This window comes from Zalophus californianus, chromosome 6 (assembly GCF_009762305.2).
Source record: "Zalophus californianus isolate mZalCal1 chromosome 6, mZalCal1.pri.v2, whole genome shotgun sequence".
Classification (NCBI taxonomy): Eukaryota; Metazoa; Chordata; class Mammalia; order Carnivora; family Otariidae; genus Zalophus; species Zalophus californianus.
The window spans coordinates 130,874,840-130,898,866 of NC_045600.1; the positions used below are offsets into that span (position 1 = coordinate 130,874,840).

A 24,027-nucleotide genomic window follows, 5' to 3' on the forward strand; every position below is an offset into this window, starting at 1 on the left:
GAATCAGGTTTGGTCTGCATCAAGGTAATGCTCCATGACATCCCAATTTTTTAATCTATGCTGCTGATTTTTAAAATAGATCCAAATATGTCATGGTTAGTACAGAAAAAAAAAAAAATTATACCGTAGTTTGGAATGTCACAGGTATTCCTTATATCAATTTTTACAACTTGAAAAATTGTCATGCTCCTCATTCTTTCCTTGAAAAACATGATGCCCTGGTGTAAAATATACAGATACCAAAGTATATGCCACAGAACCAATAGTTATCAAAACACACACTTACACTTAAGGGAAAGATATCACACTCAAAAATTCACTACACAAATGAGAATAAGTGAATTGCAAGGCTTGAATAATAGATGCTTTCCATGAAGACTATAAATACCCTTTAGTCAGACTTCCTAAAGTAAATCTTAAGAAAAAAAATATAGTCTCAAAAATAAAAATAAGTTATTATAGGAAATCTCTCCAAGTAAGGAAAGAATACTGGAATCTTATTACGACTTGATTTCTGAATGCTCTAAAATATGAGAAATTATGTTTTATCCATATAAACATTGTTTTAATAGATGCATCTACATTCAAATTTAATGAGGTGTCATCTGGGATAATAATAAGTCAACATGACTAGTATAAGAAAGCATTTTGATGTTCTTATTGATTGCACTGATTCCAATTCCTAAGACAGGCGATGGCTGCTTAGTAGGGGTGTGAGTAGTTATCTCAACTTATTAACAGTCTTCAAGTGTGTTAAAAGCCTATACATCAGTATACTGCTCCCTCCTCCAATCAGCTTTTCTTGTACCATCTGGTTGTCTAGTCATTACCACACTAAAAGCAGATGATGGGCACTCAGTCGCCTAGAAAATATTTATCTTCGACTATTCTTCTTCATTCCACTTTAGTTTCTTCCACCAAAATGATGAACTTCCTGTGTAATGCCCCCTAGCCCTGGAAGTGAAGGTCCTGACAATACAGATTTCACAAAGATAGGGTATGCCCAGAGAGTAGCTGAATCATGTTTGGAGTACAGAGGAAAGCAAGTGTGTCCGGAAAAATGAAAGCATGGATCCCTCCAACTTTGCCTTTTATATCCCAAATCACAATCACCATTGCCTTTGTGATGAAGTTACATAATCTTTAACAGTGTTCCAAGACCAGTCCCTGCCTTCCTATCCAGCTTCATCTTACACATGTCTCCCCATGGCCCCAACTCCATTGGAATCCTTTCTGTTTCTCAGATGTATTCAGCTTTCACTCTACACTGGCCATTCACCCATGCTGTTCCCCTCTCTAAATCCCCAAACCCCTCAAATGCCTAAATCCTACATATCCCTCAAGCCCACCTTCAAGTTCATCTCTCTATATTCTCAGACTCTTTAGATTCCACTGCATATTCATATTGGTAATTATTTTTAAATGATTCTCTTCCATTGATCAGTGAAGGCTTGGGTCACATCTTTGTTATCGTGGTGTTTCGTTCCCAGTACCTGGTGCAGTGCTTTTATCAAAGTACATAACTTTTCATCTCATAGAAAGGAAAGGAAATCACCAAAAAAAAAAAAAAAAAAAAAAAAATCTTCCCTGTGTTCTAGGAAATTTTATAAATTACTTCTTACAAGAAACATAATCTGATTTTAACATAAATAAACCAGATAAAAATGTAGAACTGGAAGGAATGTTTTAAGAAACTAAATTATATAATCACTTCACCTTACTGATAAGAAAACTGAGGTCCAGGGAGCACCGGTGATTCTTACTAGAGCTTGTACTAATGATGATGATGATAATAATGACAATATCCAAGCCATCTCCATCCATGGCAGACTCCACCACGATGTGCAATTTCCCTTATCCACTCCAGCATGTTCTCTGTGATTCTCAGCAGTGGTGTAACAACACACCAATAATAAAATACTCAAGTGTGTAGAGGTTTTGCTTTCCTAAGAGAATCTAATCAATGCTATCCCTATAACTGTGTCACGCTAACTTACATATACTTGAATAGCAATTTTAGTCTTCTTTGGATAATAAAGGTATTTATTAAATCAGTTAGGATGCTTTAGTGGCAAGTACAGAAAACCTAACAGAAAAGTGGTTTACATAATGATGACTTTGAAATGTCACATAATAATAAGCCTAAGGGTAGGGCAATTTGAGCGATAATTCACTGGCTTAATGATGTAATTCATGAGGCAGGTTCTTCTTGTCTTCCTGCTCTGCAAATCTTGACACACTGGCCTTTGCCCTTGTGACTTGTTGTTGTTGTTGGTTGTAATACGTCTGCAACAGTTCCAAGCACTGTATTCTCACAAAAATACTTCCAGTGGTGGTAGGGGAGAAAAGTCTCTTCCCATTTTAACGGCAAGAGAAACTTTCTTAGAATCTCTACTTAAGTCTCACTGGCCGGAACTGTGTCACAAGTTCATTTCTGAACTAATTGCTGACAAAAGGGTCATTGTATCACCATGGCTAACTCAGACTGATCAGCATTTTCTTCCTTCCTTTGGAGAAGGACCCAGCTTCTCTTGAAGTAGATGGCTTACTGGGAAAAAAGGCAAATATGAAGGAGTTAACATCCGTGAGCAACAAACAGTGCCCACTTTTACTTTAAATTTTTAAATAAAGATCAGGTAATCGCCTAATTGGTATTTAACAGAGATAATATTAATTATTTCTCACTTTTGTCAAATTTTACACAAAGCTGTAGTGATAACATTTCAACTTCCTTTTGAAGTCTTAAATTGCTGGTACAATACACTCGATTGCTAAACATTTTCTAATATCAACCCAAACTGTATCTGTTAAACAATGTGAGAATAAATGCAGTTCTCTGTCATTATTCGCCCGACAGCTATTTCTAGGATCACGTCTTAAAAGGAACAAAGACTAACTATTTATATGACACTGATCAATACGAAGACACATCCGGAGGATCTGACTGTATTGTGTCAGATAAAATTAGTATGCCAGGAGCTCAAATGTCATAAAGACAGAAGACTCAACTTCATAAGGGACTTATTAGCAGTCAGACATAGCACATTGTCCTGCACAGACATATGCTGTCTATGCCAAGCATTTGTGATGCTATCTTAATGAATAGAGGAAGAACTCATTTTGAATCTGTAAAGTTTACCAGCAAGTTGAATAATTATACTGACTATTGGTGAAAAAAAAAAAAAAGTCCCCAAATGTTCTGTGTTTCTTTCTCATTTAAAAATATGATTTCTTTCCCAAATCTTCCTTGTGACACCCAACCATTGTACTCCATATCAAATAAATAGATAAAAATATTAATTTCCCCCATGTCTGTCCTGGTCTATGGATGTTCATGTTTATTTATAATCACGCTGGTTCTCTTGGGCTGTGAGCTGCCTTGCCGAGGAGGTCCCCAGGGCTGTCCATTCAGTCTACATCGTACTTAACACAGTGTCACATGCAGAAAGGTGCTCTGTGATCAATATCAGAAATCTAATTGTAAAAGGTAGAATTAAAATGAATTTTATACTTGTTTAAGTGAAATAAACAGTAGCTCCTCATTCAGGGGAAGAATACGGTTACAGGAAAAATATCTTGCCATTATCTTCTCATGAATATCAACAGTGAATGTCAGGCTAAAGAATGGAAAGGAAAATGAAAAAAATATTATGATGACTTAGCAATAAGTTGGTATTTTCGTATGTAGAATATGTACATATAAATCTATATGTATAAGTATATACACATGTAACTATACATACATACAAACATGCACACATATAAAACTATACAAGTGGGGCGCCTGGCTGGCTGTCAGTGGAGCATGCGACTCTTGATCTCAGGGTTGTAAGTTCGAGCCCCACATTGGGTGTAAAGATTACTTAAAAAGAAAATCTTTAATAAATAAATAAATAAAATAAAACTACACAAGTATTAACAAAATACAAGTAGTATTATTATATTAGCTGGAGTCAGAGGTACACAAACCAATTCTATTAACTCGACCACAGAGGACATCAGAGAGCTCAAGGTCTTTGTGTCATGTGGGGGTTGTCAAGTGGGAAACAGGCATGAGAACTAGGCACAGGAAGGCTCTGAATGGGAACCTAACCCAGCTCCACTGTCCCTACCCCCTCTGGCACTCAGCTTCCGGAACGGCAACACCCCACCATGGGTCTCGACTGTTCTAAAGCCAAATTAAATCATTTCTAAAATGCTCCTGTATCTCAGCATCACTCCTTCAACATAGAGTCCCAGTTAGCTGAGCCTAGGACATAAATCTCATTCCAGGGGCACCTGGGTGGCTCAGTGAGTTGAGCGGCCAGTTCTTGATTTCATGTCAGGTCATGATCTTGGGGTCCTGGGATCGAGCCCCACATCAGGCTCTGTGCTCAGTGGGAAATCTGCTTGAGGATTCTCTCTCTGCCCGCCCCTCTTTTGAATAAATAAAATAAATCTTAAAAAACAATCCCATTCCAGCTACTATGAAATGAGAAAAGAGAAAACATGGTCCTTCTCACTTCCAAAATGGAATCCCACCAAAACTGACACAGTGGGGACCTTGCTAAACTACAAAAGGCATATAGACAAGAAGGCAAGACTACAGAAGGGTCCACCACTATTTGACATCTATGTCAATTATTCTTCCTCTGCTCACACCTCCAGAAGGGAAAGAGAAAATGGATACTCAGCACATCAGACAGTCATGCCACAATAAACGTGCTCACTCTTTCCCCAAAGGGAGGCAACTCAGAGTCTTGTCAATTAATTTGAACCTGATCAAAGTCCAGGATTCATTCTTCATATGCAGACACCATCATCACACATTGAAATTCATCTTTCCTGAAGCAAATGGTAAGTAGCATACCCCAAATACTGCTGAAGGGGGAAGAAAATAAATCAGAAATTGAGGCGTGTAAATGTACTCACCACACAACAAAAATAGACATGCGCAGTGGTTATTGCCCTCACCGGGACAAATATGCATGAAACAGAGTTGCTGTTTAGGACTTCTCTCCCTCGTTGCCCATTCTGCATCTGCCTACAACTAGCACCCCAGCTGATCAAGGAGGTTGTTGCTGTTTTTAACCTAACTGATTGCTCAAACTTTTATTGTTGTTGGAGACAGGCCTTTCATAGTCTTTTCAGTGTATGGTTTTATTTATTTTTTCATCGAATTTTACTATCCTAAGTGGTAAGATAAAAAGGTGTCTTAAGAGACCACATGGGTTCCACCCATAATCTTCCTTCTCCATTATGAATTAATCATCTTATTTTTCCTTTACAGTCAGGATCAATAACACCAACCAATGCTAAAATGTCTGTTGTTTCCATTTTTCTGAGAGTCATAGATGCTGAAAATGACCGGGTGGCATTAGCTTTCAATGCAATGGAAACGTTGTTGTATGTCCTGATGGAAATATTCTTCCCTGGTGGACTAATATCTCTAAACTAGCAGACCCCAGACTTATGGAAATAAGAAGCAAAACTTTTAAAAGTAGCACTGTAACTGAGACTTCAGTAGACCATTCAAAGATCTTATAATGACAGATACTTCTGGGTTACGGCAAATATTGGTAAGGCTAATGAATCAAAATAAAGCAATTCTTTTCCTTTCTTGTTTTCTTTCAAGTTCCACCCCCCTTAGAAGTGATGTTATGCAGAAACCCAACAATGTTAGAGTAATAAGTAAGTCCCTTTATAGCACTCCTTCCAGATGCTTGATGGACAAAGACAACACATCCAAATCCATATTAAATATGTCTTCCAATGAGGAAAAGTAGCAACTTATCTTAGAAAGGTTTCAATGTTATTATCTTGTTACAAAACATCTGGCTGCTCCTCCTAAGATGTCATATATATCTGTATTTTAATGTTACTTATATGGATGGCAAATTGGACATCCTTTAGTGGGAGTAGCATAAACGATCTTGGTAAAGGGGAAGTCCATGTTTTTAAGCCACCCTGAGCATTTAACCTTTTTCCATGGCCACTTGAAATATATAACTAGCACAAAGATACTTCAGGAAAACCAGTACTGACTATTAAGAGCCTCCTCCACCGTGGGTATGACCCTTTGGTAAGCAACCCAAAATAGCCTCACAGTCTGTGTCTTCTGAAAAGTTGCATGCCTCCTCTGTAAATCTCTGTTACAGTTTTCCAAACTTGCCCCTCCAATGTCCTGACCACATGGAAAAACAAATTGCCACAATTGATGAGGCAGTCAAGGGTCCTGGAAACTAATTTGGACATGGTTGAAACCATGAGACAAGACAGAGAGGGCATGTTGCTCTTCTTGTTTGTTCAGGCAAACTTCTGCTATTTTTTCTATTTATTAGGAGAGAGAGGAGAAGCATTTCCAAATCCACATGCAGTCCAGGTGCCAGTGAGTGTGCTGAGTTGCTCCAGCAAAGAAATCACATCCAGAACAGCCGTTACAGTTGGAGTTAAATCTATACCATTTAAGATAATTCATGCTCATTCTATGAGGTTCCTCACTTTCTGCAACTCCACAATGAGAGAGATAAGTAGAGTTACATTAAGAATCACCACCCCTGGGACACCTGGGTGGTACAGTCAGTTAAACATCTGACTCTTGATTTCAGCTCAGGTCATGACCCCAGGTCCTGGGATCAAGCCCCATACAGGGCTCCATGCTCAGGAGGGAGTCTGCTTGAGTATTCTCTCTTTCTCTCCCTCTCCCTGCTCTCTCTTTCTAAAATAAATAAATAAATCTTAAAAAAAAAAAAAAAGAATCACCACTCCTGCATGTTTCGAGTCTTTGATGGCAGCAATAATCTCTTTTGGGAGGAAAATATTCCCCTAGGGATGGGGTATTACTTTTCATTTACCATTTCATTTAGAGAAAGAAGTTCCAAGGGACACAATGGTACCAAAATAACCTTTATTTCTGGGTCACAAAAATGTGTGGGGAATTTCCCTGTGTGTGTGTGTGTGTGTGTGTGTAATGTATTTCAAATATAGAATTTTTCATTTCAAATATATACTATATAACTAGGAAAGGGAAAGAGAATGATTTTGGAGTCCATTAAGCCAAATATCTACTGATTATCTGATATTCCATAAGCTGCCACTTTAATGGAGCACAGTGGTATTTCAGGGTTTTTTGAGCAATAGTCTTAGGATTGAGTTAGTATCTATTAATCCACAAAATGTCTAAATATTTCCCCTCTTTTGTGGTAAATAGCTTCATATCCCTTAAAGAAGGACTTGGAGAGAGAATCATGTTACATACTTTGATATCATTACAAGGTCAGGTGTTGATGCTATCTGCCTCCATTTAATTTGAGGATAATTGGATCCAGAAACCAATATTGCACTGTATGTTAACTAAGTAAAACTTAAATAATAAATAAATAAATAAATAAATAAATAAATAAATAAATAAATAAGTTAGGACAACTAGATCCAGGAACTGATTCAGGTGTTGGTATTAGGATGGCAAATACATATCATGATTCCTCAGAATTAGCCTAAGCTTACCACACATGAAGCTCTATTCTCTCCTAACATATACAACCTATTGTTCCATTTAGAAATTTGGAAACGTCTAGCAATTCTGAATCTGCTTTGTCCTAGAGGATCTCATAATCATTAACCAAGGTCAAAGACCCTCAAAAGTCTGTTTACCATGCTGGCCTTTTTATTCTGGAGATTAAATGCAACCACCTGTCTTCTCCTCCTCTGCAATCCTGCTGCCCACCAAAACCAGAAACCTATTTCAAGTACAGTCTCTCAAAAGCATCTTGAATCCTAAACAAATTACTAATAAGCATGTTTCATAGATGTTGGTGCTCTCGTGACACAATATTTTTCTCAAAGTCTTAGAGTATTTTTGGTATTTCTCAGGAAATACAATTAAGAAATGCTCTAGAATAACACATGACCAATGCACTGCGGTCTTCTGATCCCAAAGTCTTAGGGGCTTCCTCTATGTATTATGACAAGGCTTTTCTGTTCTTTTATCACCTTTGAGTTCCACGTTTCAGATTTTCAGCATCCATCCAAGAAAACAATTAAAATCACTTCCAGGGAATCTGACTTGCATACTGGAATCATATTAATTTGATCAAATCAAAAGTAATGATCACTCATTAAAAAAAAGCTCTGGTGTCCGAGGATCGAGTCCCACATCGGGCTCCCTGCTCAGCAGAGAGTCTGCTTCTCCCTCTGACCCTCATCCCTCTCGTGCTCTCTATCCCTCATTCTCTCTCTCTCAAATAAATAAATAAAATCTTAAAAAAAAAAGCTCAGATCCATCCCTATACATGTTTCCCAGATTTTTGTCAACATGAATTAGTAATTTGTTAGTGTATTTTTTAATATGAAAACATTTTTATGAAGGTGAGTTTATAATTTTTTCCAGAAGTATTGTAGATTATAGTGTTTGTGACCTTTGGGGAGGTAAGTAGGATTTAGGAATGCTCAGATAAGAGGCTAAGAAGAAAAGAAATACTTAATATTTAAAGCAAATAGTTTTGGCAAGAAAGTTACTTAAAACACTTTCATGCTGGGGGGGAGGAGCAAGATGGCGGAGGAGTAGGAGACCTGGATTTGGTCTGGTCTCAGGAATTCAGCTGAATACGGATCAAAACATCTGAACACCTACGAACTCAACAGGAGATCGAAGAAAAGAATAGCAACAACTGAACAGAAAAGCGACGACTTTCTGGAAGGTAAGACGTGCGGAGAAGTGAATCCGAGGCGATATTCGGGAGGATAGACGGCGGGGGTGGGGGCCTCCGTCGGCCGCTTCTGGCAAGTGCTAGAGCCGCAGAGCACAAAATCGGAACTTTTAGAAGCCGGCTCCGTTGAGGGACATCGCTCCAGTGGCCAAGCGGGGGGTGGAAACCTCACGGGACAGTGTGGTCTCAGGACCCTTGGGGTCACAGAAAGACCAGGGGTGCCTGAGTGCGGCAGAGCTCCCAAGTATCGGAGCAGGGAAGCCGGCTGCAGAGATGGAGCCGAGGCGCGGGCTCTCAGCTCGGGGTTGCCATAAACTGTGATCTGCGGCCCAGTCGGGCCACTGCGCCTCCAGCAGGGACCCAACAAGCGGCAGATCCGGGGAGACTCCCCTTCCTTCCCCGGGAGGAGCGGCGCGGGAGCGCACCGCAGGGATTTGCTGGGTTTGGAGACTTCACAGGGGGTCGGGTGCCAGAGATAGAAACGCTTGGTCACAGGCCAGGTGAGCACGGAGTGCGGCCGGAGACCGGAGACACGGGAGTGACTGCTTTTCTCTGGGGGCGCACTGAGGAGCGGGGCCCCGAGTTCTCAGCTCCTCCCTGGCGGAGATTGTGAGGCCACCATTTTCACTGTCGTCCTCCAACGCTGTACAGAAAGCTTGCAGGGAACAAAAGTTCCCGAGGCAAACCTGAGCAGATTACTTAGCCCAGACTGACAAGGGCGGGGCAATTCCACCTCCGGCAAAGACATTTGGGAACCACGGCAACAGGCCCCTCCCCCAGAAGATCTGCAAGAACAGCCAGCCAAGACCAAGTTTACCGATCAATGAGAACAGCAGAACTCCAGGGCTAGGGGAATACTGCACATAGAATTCATGGCTTTTTTACCATGATTCTTTAGTCATTCAGAGTTTTTTAAATTTTTTTTCTTTTTCTTTTTCTTTTTTTTGACTTTTTCTTTTTCCCTTTTTCAACCAACATCTTCTCAATGCCTTTTTTAAAAAATCTTTTTTATTTTTCATTTTTAGAGTCATATTCAATCCCTTCATAGTAGTTAACCTCATTTTTGGTATATATATATATATATATATATATATATATATGTTGTTCTCTCTTTAAAATTTTGGAATACAGTTTCTTCTAACAGACCAAAATATACCCTAAATCTCTAATGTATGGCTTCGTTCTGGTCTCTTGCCTGATCACATTCTCTCCCCCTCCTTTTTTTTAAATTTCTCTTCTTTCTTTTTCCAGCCAACTTCTTATCTTAAATTCCTTTTATAAAATCTTCTATAATTTTCATCTTTACAGTCATATTCCATCCCTTCATCATATTCACCCTTATTTTTGTACGTATATAAGTTTTTCTTTCTTTAAAAAATTGGGGAGGCACTTTCTTCTAATACATCAATATACGCCCAAAATGTAGTGTGTGGCACTGATCTATGCACCAGCCTGATCATATTTGATCATACTCTTTTTTTTTTTATCTTTTTTTTTCTTTTTTCTTTCTTTCCCATTCTTTCCTCCCAGTTACAGGTCTCTTCTGATTTGTTCAGTGTATATTTTTCTGGGGTCATTGTTACGCTGTTAGCATTTTGTTTTCTCATTCACCTATCGTCCCCCGGACAAAATGACAAAGTGGAAAAAATCAGCTCAAAAAAAAAGAACAAGAGGCAGTACTGACTACCAAGGACCTAATCAATACGTAGATTACTAAGACGTCAGAACTAGAGTTCAGAATGATGATTTTAAAGATATTAGCTGGGCTTGAAAAAAGCATGGAAGATATTAGAGAAACCCTTTCTGGAGAAATAAAAGAACTAAAATCAAACCAAGTCAAAATCAAAAAGGCTATTAATGAGGTGCAATCAAAAATGGAGGCTCTAACTGCTAGGATAAATGAGGCAGAAGAGAGAATTAGTGATATAGAAGGCCAAATGATGGGAAATAAAGAAGCTGAGAAAAAGAGAGATAAACAACTACTGGATCACAAGGGCATAATTCGAGATATAAGTGATACCATAAGACAAAAAAAATATTAGGAAAATTGGGATCCCAGAAGAAGAAAGAGAGAGAGGGGCAGAAGGTATATTGCAGCAAGTTATAGCAGAAAACTTCCCTAATTTGGGGGAAGGAAACAGGCATCAAAATCTAAGAGGCACAGAGAACCCCCCTCAAAATGAATTAAAATAGGTCAACACCCAGACATCTAATAGTAAAACTTATGAGTCTCAGAGATAAAGAGAAAATCCTGAAAGCAGCTCAGGACAAGAGATCTAAAACCTACAATTGTAGAAACATTAGATTGGCAACAGACTTATCTACAGAGACCTGGCAGGTAGGAAAGGACTGGCATGATATAGTCAGAGCACTAAATGAGAAAAATATGCAGCCAAGAATACTATATCCAGCTAGGCTATCATTGAAAATAGAAGGAGAAATTAAAGTTTCCAAGACAAACAAAAACTAAAGGAATTTGCAAACATGAAACCAGCCCTACAAGAAATATTGAAAGGGGTCCTCTAAGCAAAGAGAGAGCCTGAAAGCAGCATAGACCAGAAAGGAACACAGACAATATACAGTAACAGTCACCTTACGGGCAATACAATGGCACTAAATTCATATCTTTCAATAGTTACCCTGAATGTAAATGGCCTAAATGCCCCAATCAAAAGACACAGGCTATCGGATTGGATAAAAAAACAAGACCCATCGATATGCTGTCTGCAAGATTCATTTTAGACGTAAAGACACCTCCAGATTGAAAGTGAGGGGGTGGAAAACAATTTACCATGTTAATGGACACCAAAAGAAAGCTGGGGTGGCAATCCTTATATCAGACAAATTAGAAATCAAACCAAAGACTATAATAAGAGACGAGGAAGGACACTACATCATACTTAAAGGGTCTATCCAACAAGAAGATCTAACAATTGTAAATATCTATGCCCCTAACATGGGAGGAGCCAATTATATAAGGCAATTAATAACAAAAGCAAAGAAACACATTGACAACAATACACTAATAGTGGGGGACTTTAACACCTCCCTGACTGAAATGGACAGATCATCTAAGCAAAATATCAACAAGGAAATAAAGACGTTAAATGACACACTGGACCAAATGGACTTCACAGATATATTCAGAACATTCCATCCCAAAGCAACAGAAGACACATTCTTCTCTAGTGCCCATGGAACATTCTCCAGAATAGATCACATCCTAGGTCACAAATCAGGTCTCAACTGGTACCAAAAGATTGGGATCATTCCCTGCATATTTTCAGACCACAATGCTTTGAAACTAGAACTCAATCACAAGAGGAAAGACAGAAAGAACTCAAATGCATGGAGGCTAAATAGCATCCTACTATAAAATGAATGAGTCAACCAGGAAAATAAAAAAATAATTAAAAAGGGCGCCTGGGTGGCTCAGTTGGTTAAGCGACTGCCTTCGGCTCAGGTCATGACCCTGGAGTCCCAGGATCGAGTCCCGCATCGGGCTCCCTGCTCAGCAGGGAGTCTGCTTCTCCCTCTGACCCACTTCCCTCTGGTGCTCTCTGTCTCTCATTCTCTCTCTCTCAAATAAATAAATAAATAAATAATCTTTAAAAAAATAATTTAAAAAATTCATGGAAACCAATGAAAATGAAAACACAACTGTTCAAAATCTTTGGGATGTTGCAAAGGCAGTCCTAAGAAGAAAGTATATAGCAATACAAGCCTTTCTCAAGAAACAAGAAAGGTCTCAAATACACAACCTAACCCTAGACTTAAAGGAGCTGGAGAAAGAAGAGCAAATATAGCCTAAACCCAGCAGGAGAAGAGAAATAATAAAGATTCAGAGTAAAAATCAATGAAATAGAAACCAAAAAACAGTAGAACAGATCAACGAAACTAGGAGCTCGTTCTTTGAGAGCATTATTAAGATTGATAAACCCCTGGCCAGATTTATCAAAAAGAAAAGAGAGATGACCCAAATAGATAAAATCATGAATGAAAGAGATCACAACCAAAACCAAAGAAATAAAAACAATTGTAGGAACATATTGTGAGCAACCGTATACCAGAAAATTAGATAATCTAGGAGAAATGGGTGCATTCCTAGGTTTTCCTTCAGAAAACCTGAACAGACCTATAACCACTAAGGAAATTGAAGCAGTAATCAAAAAATCTCCCTACAAACAAAAGCCCACGGCTGATGGCTTCCCAGGGGAATTCTACCAAACATTTAAAGAAAACATAATACCTATTCCTCTGAAACTGTTCCAAAAAATAGAAATGGAAGGAAAACTTCCAATCTTGTTTTATGAGGCCACCATTACCTTTATCCAAAAATCAGACAAAGACCCCATCAAAAAGGAGAATTACAGGCCAATATCCTTGATGAACATGGATGCAAAAATTCTCACCAAAATACTAGCCAGTAGGATGCAACAGTACATTAAAAGTGTTATTCACCACGACCAAGTGGGATTTATCCCTGGGCTGCAAGATTGGTTCAACATCCACAAATCAATGTGATACAAAACATCAATAAAAGAAAGATCAAGAATCATATGATCCTCTCAATAGATGCAGAAAAAGCATTTGACAAAGTAGAGCATCCGTTCTTGATCAAAACTCTTCAGAGTATAGGGATAGAGGGTACATACCTCAATATCATAAATGCCATCTATGAATAACCCACAGCAAATATCATTCTCAATGGGCAAAAACCGAGAACTTTCCCCCTAAGGTCAGGAACGCGGCAGGGATGTCCACTATCACCACTGCTATTCAACATAATATTAGAAGTCCTAGCCACAGCAATCGGACCACAAAAAAAAAAGAAAGGCATCCAAATTGGCAAAGAAGTCAAACTCTCACTCTTTGCAGATGATATGATATTTTATGTGGAAAACCCAAAAGACTCCACCCCAAAACTGCTAGAACTCATACAAGAATTCAGTAAAGTGGCAGGATATAAAATCAATGCACAGAAATCAGTGGCATTCCTATACACCAACAAAAAGACCGAAGAAAGAGAAATTAAGGAGTCAATCCCATTTACAATTGCACCCAAAACCATAAGATACCTAGGAATAGGTAACCAAAGAGGCAAAGTATCTGTACTCAGAAAACTATAAAATACTCATGAAAGTAATTGAGGAAGACACAAACAAATGGAAAAGCGTTCCATACTCATGGATTGGAAGAACAAACATTGTGAAGATGTCAATGCTACCTAGAGCAATCTACACATTCAATGCCATCCCTATGAAAATACTATCCACTTTTTTCAAAGAAATGGAACAAGTAAACCCAAAATTTGTATGGAACCAGAAGAGACCCCGAATAGCCAGAGGAATGTTGAAAAAGCAAAGCAAAGCTGGTGGCATCACAATCCCGGACTTCCAGCTCTATCACAAAGCTGTCATCATCAGGACAGTTTGGTACTGGCACAAAAACAGACACATAGATCAATGGAACAGAATAGAGAGCCCAGAAATGGACCCTCAACTCTATGGTCAACTAAACTTTGACAAAGCACGAAAGAATGTCCAATGGCAAACAGACAGTCTCTTCAACAAATGGTGTTGGGAAAATTGGACAGCCACATGCAGAAGAATGAACCTGGACCATTTCCTTACACCACACCCAAAAATAGACTCCAAATGGATGAAAGACCTTAATGTGAGACAGGAATCCATCAACATCCTAGAGGAGAACACAGGCAGCAACCTCTTCGACATCAGTTGCAGCAACTTCTTCTTAGAAACAACGCCAAAGGCAAGGGAAGTAAGGGCAAAAATGAACAATTGGGACTTCATTAAGATAAAAAGCTTTTGCATAGCAAACAGTCAACAAAACCAAAAGACAACTGACAGAATGGGAGAAGATATTTGCAAATGACATATCAGATAAAGGGCTAGTATCCAAAATCTATAAAGAACTTATCAAACTCAACAAGAGTCCAATCAAGAAATGGGCAGAAGACATGAACAGAAGAAGACCTCCAAAGAAGACATCCAAATGGCCAACAGACATATGAAAAAGTGCTCAACATCACTTGGTATCAGGGAAATCCAAATCAAAACCTCAATGAGATACCACCTTACACTAGTCAGAATGGCTAAAATTAACAATTCAGGAACGACAGATGTTGGGGTGTATGTGGAGAAAGGGGAACCCTCCTAGACTGTTGGTGGGAATGCAAGCTGGTGCAGCCACTCTGGAAAACAGTATGGAGGTTCCTCAAAAAGTTGAAAATAGAGCTACTGCATGACCCAGCAATTGCACTACTGGGTATTTACCCCAAAGATACAAGTGTAGTGATCTGAAGGGGCACGTGCACCCCAATGTTTATAGCAGCAATGTCCACAATAGCCAAACTATGGAAAGAACCAAGATGTCAATCAACAGATGAAAGGATAAAGAAGAAGTGGTATATATATACAATGGAATCTTATGCAGCCATCAAAAAAATGAAATCTTTCCATTTGCAACAACGTGGATGGAACTAGAGGGTATTATGCTAAGTGAAATAAGTCCATGAAAGAAAAACATGTATCATATGATCTCACTGATATGAGGAATTCTTAAACTCAGGAAACGAACTGAGGGTTGCTGGAGTGGTGGGGGGTGGGAAGGTTGGGGTGGCTGGGTGATAGACATTGGGGAGGGTATGTGCTATGGTGAGTGCCGTGAATTGTGTAGGACTGATGAATCACAGACCTGTATCTCTGAAACAAATAATACATTATATGTTTAAAAAAAAAAAGAAGATAATAGGAAGGGAAAATGAAGGGGAGGAAATCGGAGGGGGAGAAGAACCATGAGAGACTGTGGACTCTGAGAAACAAACTGAGGGTTCTAGAGGGGAGCGGTATGGGGGGATGGGTTAGCCTGGTGATGGGTATTAAAGAGGGTATGTATTGAATGGAGCACTGGGTGTTATACACAAACAATGAAGCATGAAACACTACATCAAAAATAAATAAGTAAGTAAACAAACAAATAAATAAATAAATAAATAAAATGAAAAGAAAACATTTTCATGCAACAGTGAGAGAGTCTCATCAAAAGGAAAGAAGGCTACTCTAGCTTCCAAGGAAATGACAAGACCTCTGAATATCCCCTATATATCCGTCTTTAAATTCTATATTTTCCTAATGATTGCCTATTGATCTAAAATCTGGTGAAGGTTTGAATTTAACTGATAATATCATTCAGTGGAGGTTCTTCTGGCCCACAAGAGAAGTTTAAGAAATCTGTATTTTCTCATATATCCTCCATTTAATTATTAGGGTTCTAATATTTCCCAAATAAGTTTTCTATCTTTGACATAAAAAATATGGAGAAGCTTTGATTTCAGTAGATATTGTAATTTAAGTCAAACATTAAGCTTAGACTTTGACTGCTTCTTCTCTACTGAAGCATGAGATGAGATCAAGGAAGTATCTGGATTTCAGGGCACGTGGGTGACTCATTCAGTTAAGTGACTGACTCTTGATTTTGGCTCAGGTCATGGTCTCAGGGTTGTGAGACTGAGCCCAGCATGGAGCCTGCTTAAGTTTCACTCTCTCTCTCCCTCTCCCTCTGCCCTTCCCCTCATCTAAAAAAAAAAAAAAAAATATATATATATATATATATATATATATATATATATATATATATATATATCTGCATTTCAATTAGTGCCTTGAACAATCTTTCAGGATTTATGGTTGTCATTCTTTTTCAGCAGCCACCTTGACATACTCCTCTCTTTCGTTCATACCAACAGCAAAATGGTCATTCAATATTTGCCTCAGAAAGCACTTCTGAGTGGTGTAGGTGACTACAGGTGATCACTGGAGGTATTCCATTATATGCAATGGACTTATCCCCGTACCTAGAAGACTATATTAGCTCCAAATAGTTAATATAAATCCTTCCAAATACCGGTATTAACCATTGAGTTCCATTGCTTACACTATTCTCTATTTTCAATGTCTATACACTTCAAGTTTCTTGATCACAAGCATCAGAAACCAACTCTGTCCAGCCTTAAGCAGAATAGGAATTTCTAGGACCTAGTCTGTGGCAAAACTAGTTATAAAAAATGGTCAGAGACCAAAGGAAGTTGTGCAGCAGAAATACATAAGAAGTTAAAGCACAGGAATGATCTCAGTAGGATACTACTCCTGGATGCTGCTGCATCTGGACATTTGATGCCATTTCCACTTTCAACACCATTGCCTCTTGCCATGAATATTTTCTTTTTTGAAAAAGATTTATTTATTTACTTGAAACAGAGAGAGCAGGAGGAGGGGCAGAGGAGAAAAAGAGGGAGAAAGAGAACCTCAAGCAGACTCCCCACTGAGCACAAAGCCCAACATGGGGCTCTGTCTCACGACTCCAAGATCATGAGCAGGGCTGAAATCAAGAGTTGTACACTTAACCAACTGAGTCATCCAGGTGCCCTGCCATGAATATTTTCTAAATGGTGTCTGTTTTACATTGTTTTTTTGTATTGGTTTTCTATTGCTGTCATCATAAATGATTACAAGCTTAACAGTTTAAAATCTCATAGTTCTATAGGTCAGAAATCTAGGCACAGCATGGCTGAGCTGGTTCTCTCTTCTGGATTTCACAAGATGGATATCAAGATGTTAGTAGGGCTGCATTCCCGTCTACAGATTTTAAAGATGGATCCTCTTCCAAGTTTTCCCAGGTTGTTGGCAGAAATCAGGTCCATTTGATTACAGAACTAGGGTTCTCATTTTCATGTTGGCCAGTGACATGTCTCTTAGTTTCTTAGAAGTCACCCCCCATTCTCTAGTTCATAGCCCTGTTCTTCCATCATTAAAGCCAATAATGGCAAGTAGAGTTCTTCTCATGCTTAGAATCTCTCTGACCTCCCCTTCTACCTCACTTTGCCTCATCTCTTTAACTTTTCTGCCTTCTTCTGTTTTTATGGATTCATATGATTACATTGAGGTAATCTATAATCCAGAATAATCTCTATAATATAAATTCAGCTGATTAGTAACCTTATTTTTCTGTGAAGGCCCTCACAGTAGTATCTAGATTAGTGTTTGGTAAATAATCTTGGGATTGGAATCTTGAAGAATATCTTTGGAATTCTGTTGACCACACTTCCATTATGATACAAAACGCTCATCAGAGCATTCAGCCTAATAAACAACATCTTGCATGTCTGACTTAACCTTACCTTCCAGGGAATGGACAGAAACAGAATCTAGCAGTGTGAAACTCTGTGGTCGGAGGTGAGGCCTTCCATTTTACTTACTCTGATATGGTGGATTTATCAATCAAAGGAATAAATAGGTTCAAATCCTTAGTGTTCCTTCCACCAGTGAAATAATGTCCACTATTGGAAGCAAATTCCTTTTGTATTTTGAACTGATGCATTTATTATTTTAACCACATTAATGAAATTAAACCATTAAATTTATATCATTCAAATATACTTCTATTAATGCTAATCTACTAATTGAGGAACAATGGGCAAAAATTTCCTAATTAGCACTTAGCTCCCCAAATATCCATTTACAATAAATAATTTATCACTTAAATGTATCCTAAAGAAAAATAAATGCCTGAAACATAAAAATTTAATGGTTCTTCTACATTTACTATTGACTTAATACTGCATAAGCACATGATAAAATTGTAATGCACTCTAGGAAAATAATTATTAGAACACACTGCAATTTCTTTGGTAGAAAATTCTCATCAAGTGCACTGACTTAAACAGGTAAATTCATAAGTCACTCAAAGCATAATAAACACAAAAACACTGTTTTTCTTTATTAGGATTATTATACTTGATTGGTTAATGAAAATCATATACTTAATGTCTGTCTTTCTAGTTGAAGAGACAGTTTGGAGTGTTTCTAAGCCTGCTTCTAAGTCTTATAGATTCCTTTTTCTGTCAGGAGAAGTCCTTGCCTAATTTATTCACTCCATGCAACTGAATCTTGTCAAATGTCTGGTGCAGGCTTTTCTTATTAACAAAATAACCCAGAAAGGATTCTTTCACTGAGGAGTTTTTTAAAACAGCCAAAAAATAAAAAAACATTCATTGAGATATCAGCAAAGAACAGTGGAGAAGGGGCCCTCAAAATCTGTACCTCCACAGAAGCAACCAAAACCTGGTAACAACTGTCAGAATCCACTGAGGGGGAAGGGGAACTTTGGAATCCAATCAAAAGCTTAAAATGATCATGGAAACATTTAATCAGGAGAGGGAAAGAAAAGAAAAGAAAAGAAAGAAAGAAAGAAAGAGAGAGAGAGAGAGAGAGAGAGAGAGAGAGAGAGAAAGAAAGAAAGAAAGAAAGAAAGAAAGAAAGAAAGAAAGAAAGAAAGAAAGAAAGAAAGAAAGAAAGAAAGAAAGAAAAGGAAGGAAAGAAGGAAGGAAGAAAAGAAAGGAAGAAAGAAGAAAGAAAATCAGCCAAATCTTGTTCTTAGAGCTTTTGACATTTTAATTTACCTCAGTACCATCCCCCAGTACACAGCTCAGTGTCAGCCTTGAAGATAATAATCCACAATTTCTTGATAGGGTTTCCTAGCATGTGAGAAAGCGGTATTGACCTTATTCTCAATGAATTATGGTTGTTTTGACCTGTCTGGTGGCTCCCTGAAGAACCAGGTCAAAGGGCTTGCCTTCATTACGCCTAACTCAGAACTCTCTCAGGCCTAGGGCAATTATCCATGGATTATTTGTTGAAGAAAAACTGCACACAGATACATTAACCACTATCACCTGGAACAAGGGAGAACAGTTGGGCAAATGGTGGACAAACCAAAAGGACTGGGAAGAAAGACTAGGTAATGAGATGCTTTGTAGAATAGGACTTTGAAAAGCTTTCATATATTCCTAGTAATCCAAATGGTTTTGTGCATGCTTGGGGCTGTGTACATGTTCTGAAAAGATTTGAGAAGGCTCTAAATTCTCATCTCTGGCTAATCTTTGAAATCTGTATAAGCAGAAATTGAAGGCTAAGGCAAAGTGGTAAACTGCCTGGCTGAGCATTGAAGGATGCTCCAACACACACACAGCTGATCTGCAAAGACTGAGAGCTTTTGTATGTTTAGTTTTATTTGTGGGATTCTTTGGCTCCAGGTGTTTAAGGAAATCTCTTTCAAATTACTAGCTGACCACGAAACAGAGATATCAATGGCACAACAAGAAATATAGACGTCACAAAATTAGTTCAAAAGAATCAGTAAACAAATAACAATGACTATGACAAACAGTAACAACAAACCCTGTGAGGAGGAGAGAATCTAATTTCCAGAGTTGCCAAATTATAATTTCTCAAATGTCTAATTTTCAACAAGAACAAAAAATAATGAGGCATGGAAAGAAAGAAGAAAGTATGGTCCATGCACAGCAGGGAAAAAGCAATAGAAACAGTCCCTAAGGAAGTCCAGTGATTGGCTTTATCGGATAAAGACTTCAACTCAACAATGTACAATACACGCAGAGCTAAAAGAAATCATAAACAAAGAACTAAATGAAACCATGGAATAATGTCTTAGCATTACAGAAACAAATACTAAAATGATAGAAGTAATTTCTTCCTTATCTGTTTATTAAATAGAAATGGACAAAACTGTTCAATATAAAGGCAGAGATTAGCAGAATAGATTTTTGAAACATGATCTAACTATAGGTTATCTATAAGAAAGTCACTTTACATTCAAAACCATGAAGAGAAAACAGCAGATGAACAGCAGAGGCTGTTTGCTGTTCAAAAGGGCAAAAAAAGATATTCCATCCAAATAAAATAAGAGAACTGGTGTAGCTATGCTAATAGAAAAAGAATCTTCAAGATAAACACTCTTACAAGAGAAAAAGAAGGACATCACATAAATGGATCAGTCCATTAAGAATATATAACAATTATTAGCCTATATGCACACAACAGTAAAGTCCCAAATACATAAAGCAAAAAATTATAATTGAAGGGAGAAACAGACAGTTTGCCAATAATAGCTGAGGGTTTTATTTACTGGCTTTTGATAATGGGTAGAACAACCAAATAGAAAATCAACAAGAAAATAGAAGATTTGAAAAATCCTAAGTAGACCTAAAAGACATATGCAGAATGTTCCACCCAATAAGAGCAGTATATACATTCTTTTTAAGTGTACATGGAATGATTTCCAAGAAAGACCATGTTTAGGCCACAAAATAAGTCTTGATGAATTTAAAATGATCAAAGTAATACAAAATATCTTCTCCAACCACAATGGGATAAAGTTAGAAATCAATAACAAAAGGAAAACTTAAAATGAAAATTCACAAATTTGTGAATGTTAAATAACATACTCTTAAATAGGCAATGGGTCAAAAAGCAATCACAAAGGAAATTAGAAAATATTTTGAGATGAATAAAAAGGAAAGGACAACATAAAGAAACTTCTGGGCTGGGGCGGAGCAGGATGGCGGAGGAGTAGGAGACCTGGATTTCATCTGGTCTCAGGAATTCAGCTGAATAGGGATGAAAACATTCTGAACACCTACAAACTCAACAGGAGATCGAAGAGAAGAATAGCAACAACTCTCTGAACAGAAAAGCGACCACTTTCTGGAAGGTAGGACGTGCGGAGAAGTGAATCCGAGGTGATATTCGGGAGGATAGAAGGCGGGGGAGGGGGCCTCCGTCGGCCGCTTCTGGCAAGTGTTAGAGCCGCGGAGCACAAAATCGGAACTTTGAGAAGTCGGCTCCGCCGAGGGACGTCGCTCCAGTGGCTAAGCGGGGGGTGGAACCCTCACGGGACAGTGTGGTCTCAGGACCCTTGGGGTCACAGAAAGACCGGGGGTGCCTGAGTGTGGCAGAGCTCCCGGGTATCGGAGCGGGGAAGCCGGCTGCAGAGACAGAGCGGAGGCGCGGGCTCTCAGCTCGGGGTGGCCATAAACTGTGATCCGCGGCCCAGTCGGGCCACTGCTCCTCCAGCAGGGACCTAACAAGCGGCAGAGCCGGGGAGACTCCCCTTCCTCCCCGGGAGGAGCGGCACGGGAGCGCACCACAGGGATCTGCTGGGTTTGGAGACTCCACACAGGATCGGGTGCCAGAGATAGAAATGCGCGGTCACAGGCCGGGTGAGCACGGAGTGCGACCGGAGACCAGGGAGACGGGAGTGACTGCTTTTCTCTGGGGGCGCACTGAGGAGTGGGGCCCTGAGTTCTCAGCTCCTCCGGGTGGAGACTGGGAGGCCACCATTTTCACCCTGGTCCTCCAAAGCTGAGGTGCAGGGAACAAAAGCTCCTGAGAGCAAACCCAAGCAGCTTGCTTAGCCCGGACCGACAAGGGCGGGGCAATTCCGCCTCTGGCAAAGACATGTGGGAACCACGGCAACAGACCCCTCCCCCAGAAGATCAGCAGAACAACCAGCAAGCCAAGACCAAGTTTACCGATCAAGGAGAATGGGAGAACTCCAGCACTAGGGGAATACTGCACATAGAATTCATGGCTTTTTTTTTTTTTTTTACCATGATTCATTAGTTTTTCAAAGTTAATTTTTTAACTGTTTTTTTTTAATTTTTCTTTTTCCCTTTTTCAACCAACATCTTATGAATCCCTTTTTAAAAAAAACATTTTTTATTTTTCATTTTTAGAGTCATATTTTATCCCTTCATGGTAGTTACACTTATTTTTGGCATATATAGATAAGTTGTTCTCTTTTTAAAATTTTGAGATACAGTTTCTTCTAACAGATCAAAATATACCCTAAATCAGTAGTGTATGGCTTTGTTCTAGGCTCCTGCCTGATCACATTCTCTCCCTTTTTTTTTTCTTTTTAGATCTTCTTCTTTCTTTTTTCAAACAATCTCTTATCTTATCAATTCCTTTTATAAAATCTTTATAATTTTCATCTTTACAGTCATCTTCCATCCCTTCATTGTATCAACCCTTATTTTGTATATATGTCTTTCTCCCTTTAAAATGTTAGGAGGCACTTTTTTCTAACAGACCAAAATACGCCCAAAATGTAGTGTGTGGCACTGATCAATGCACTAGCCTGATCATATTTGATCATATTCTGTTTTTTTTTTGTTTTGTTCTGTTTTTGTTTGTTTTTACCTTTTTCTTTTCTTTTTCTTTCTTTTTTCTATCTTTCCCTTTCTTTTCCCCTGGTTTCAAGTCTTTTCTGATTTGTATAGAGTATATTTTCTGGGGATTTTGTTAACCTGTTAGCATTTTGTTCTCTCATTCATCTATTCTCCTCTGGACAACATGACAAGAGGAAAAAATCAACTCAGCAAAAAGAACAAGAGGTAGTACCCTCAGCCAGGGACATACTCAATACGGACATTAGTATGATGTCGGACCTAGAGTTCAGAATCATGACTTTAAAGATACTAGCTGGGCTTGAAAAAAGCGTGGAAGTTATTAGAGAAACCCTTTCTGGAGAAATAAAAGAACTAAAATCTAACCAAGTCGAAATCAAAAAGGCTATTGATAAGGTGCAATCAAAAATGGGGGCACTAACTGCTAGGATAAATGAGGCAGAAGAGAGAATCAGTGATATAGAAGACCAAATGATGGAAAATAAAGAGGCTGAGATAAAGAGAGAGAAACAACTACAGGATCACGAGGGCAGAATTCGAGAGATAAGCGATATGATAAGACGAAACAACATTAGAATAATTGGGATCCCAGAAGAAGAAGAAAGAGAGAGAGGGGCAGAAGGTATATTGGAGCAAATAATAGCAGAGAACTTCCCTAATGTGGGGAAAGAAACAGGCATCAAAATCCAGGAGGCACAGAGAACCCCTCTCAAAAATCAATAAAAATAGGTCAACACCCTGACATCTAATAGTAAAACTTACGAGTCTCAGAGACAAAGAGAAAATCCTGAAAGCAGCTCAGGAGAAGAGATATGTAACCTACAATGGTAGAAACCATAGATTGCCAACAGACCTATCCACAAAGACCTGGCAGGCCAGAAAGGACTGGCATGATACCCTCAGAGCACTAAACAGGAAAAATATGCAGCCAAGAATACTATATCCAGCTAAGCTGTCATTGAAAATAGGAGAGATAAAAAGCTTCCAGGACAAACAAAAACTAAAGGAATTCACAAACACGAAACCAGCCCTCCAAGAAATATTGAAAGGGCTCCTCTAAGCAAAGAGAGAGCCTAAAAGCAGCATAGACCAGAAAGGAACACAAACAATATACAGTAACAGTCACCTTACAGGCAAAACAATGGCACTAAATTCATACCTTTCAATAGTTACCCTGAATGTAAATGGCCTAAATGCCCCAATCAAAAGACACGGGCTATCACATTGGATTAAAAAACAAGACCCATCAATATGCCGTCTGCAAGAGACTCA

General features: G+C 38.7%; 1 long non-coding RNA gene across 1 annotated transcript in view; it reads right to left on the reverse strand.

Moving 5' to 3' along the window:
* Positions 1–2,449: 2,449 nt before the first annotated feature.
* Positions 2,450–24,027, reverse strand: part of LOC113908761 — a 32,523-nt gene continuing 10,945 nt past the window's right edge. The window contains exons 2-3 of the long non-coding RNA XR_003515585.1: positions 3,512–3,617; positions 2,450–2,548 (exon numbers count right to left, since the gene is read on the reverse strand). This is a non-coding gene — a long non-coding RNA (uncharacterized LOC113908761). The remainder of the gene's footprint in view (positions 2,549–3,511; positions 3,618–24,027) is intronic.